The sequence below is a fragment of the Syngnathus acus genome, chromosome 14 (genome assembly GCF_901709675.1).
Source record: "Syngnathus acus chromosome 14, fSynAcu1.2, whole genome shotgun sequence".
Taxonomy (NCBI): Eukaryota; Metazoa; Chordata; class Actinopteri; order Syngnathiformes; family Syngnathidae; genus Syngnathus; species Syngnathus acus.
This window is the reverse complement of record NC_051099.1, coordinates 3,153,068-3,155,165: the sequence shown is the minus strand read 5'-3', so window position 1 is coordinate 3,155,165 and position 2,098 is coordinate 3,153,068.

Here is a 2,098-nt window from a genome sequence, read left to right as displayed (position 1 = left end):
CTTCTGCTTGACCTGTGCTGCCTGAGAGCCGTCCCGGCCGCTGACCAAGTGTCACCACCGCCTGAGCGCACTGCACTTTGATCGCAGCGCCTGGCGCATTTAACAAGTCATCACAAGTCACGTCACAACATCTGACGTTCATGCGTGAAATGGACAGGGTCACATTAAAAGCAGGGTGTTTAAAAGAGTCGCATAGCTTCAGTGGGGGAGGGAGAAATGCTGGGAAATGGAGTTAACATGATGAAACTGAATAATGAAAAACAGCTAGTATAGCAAAATAGCAACCTGAGGACAAAAAAAAAAAAAACAAAGCTGATCACCAACCTATGACTGGGTACCATTTTACATTTTTCATTGATAAAGTGCTAATGAGTAGCATAGTAGTAGTTTACGCATACAAATGCAGACACAATTTTTGATATCAAAATATTAACAGTAAATGCAAACATGCTAGCGTGCTAAATACGATCAACTCAAAAAAAAAAGGGCGTTCCTACGAGCATGTGCAATACCTCTGAGGTGTATTTTATTTTTGGAAGCCAAAGTAGAGACTTTTGGCTAAGGGGATTAGCATTTCATGGAGCAAACTTTGCAAACACCTGAGGTCTTTTGTTTTCTTCTCCTACGGAGAGGCAATAGCTGACACTCAACGCAACGCTGTCACATTTTGACGCATCCACTCGGGCTGCACGTGTCCTCGTTGACATGTTGTGGACGATTTACACTGGAGGAGGATGAACCGACATGAGCTCGCTCTCTCTGCTGCTGTTAATGCAGCTCGCCCAGGGCCAAAGTGATGTAACAATGCTCATTGATGGCTTGTTTGCAGCTAAGACAAATAGGGTGCGGCGGATGCCTTCAATTTGCACGCCGCGAGTCAAATGTTGCTTATGACGAGCGGCACAACACGCCTACTTTATAATTAGAGATGAATTATTAAAGCCACACAGTGGAATTTATGAAGTGGTCACAGAAAATGAGTTATTATTGATTGCCCTCTAGCTATGGAGCAAGAATATTTAGTTCAAGTCGATATATTTAGGTCATATAGAAACGGAAAACGGAAATGGGTTAGTGGGAAATGAATCCGGATAAGTAAATGACAATCCATTTTCTTTGGTTGTTTTTTTTTTTTTGCTTTTATTTAATTTTGTAATTGTATTTATTTTATTTCTTTATTTTTATTTTATGCTTTATTTTACTTTGTGTTTCATTTTTCTATCTAATCTGTTCTGTTATATTTTTAGTCGTTTGTTACTTTCTTTGTAATTTAATCAAATTAAAATTTTGTTGAAGTTTAGAATTAATTTATTTTTATCTGATTGTCTTGGCTGATTGAGGTCATACACAACAATGCTGCTATTAAACATCGAACTTCAATTTCGCCATGTAATTTCCCTCGAAAGTAGTTTCCAGCTTTTGATTGGATAAACTGGTTGGGGCACTTACAGCGCCACCTGCTGCACGTCTGACAACCTTATCAGCATTCTCAGCCTCTGCTTTTTATTCATTTTTGAGGAGGAGGTAAATGTTTGTTGCGTTCCCACTGGAAAGGCTGGGTGAGGGATGTTTTTTGGGGGGAGGGGTGTTGAAGTACTTACATCACGCTTGACTGCCGCCGCTCTCGGTTGATGTTCACTGACACGAATTCTCCGACAGGTGCGGCGCCCGGATGCCCGCAGGACACTCCGAGTGAAAACACGGACCAGGGGTGTGGAACGTGATGCGCTCGGACGTGATGTGACGGGTTCAAAGGCTCGCCTGTTAATGCGAGTCTCGTTACGGGCCGCCGCCTGGAAAAAGATTCGATCAAATAAAAACCCATCCAAGCCTGCCCTGGACTTCATATGGAATATTTCATCTGCTTTTGTGGTTCATCTGGAGACATTGAAATAGAATCACAGTAAAACAGGCAGCCCCCCCCCCCCCAATGATTTTATGATATTGTGATAGATATTCCTACTCGCTTAACTACGTATGGGAATATTTAATGTCTTTGATAATTTTCTGTGAGTAAGAGCACATTTCTAGCGCCCGACAGTGATTATGTCGGGAGCGCCAAGAAATGATCTCGAGCTTGGTCAAGAGCGTGACAGAG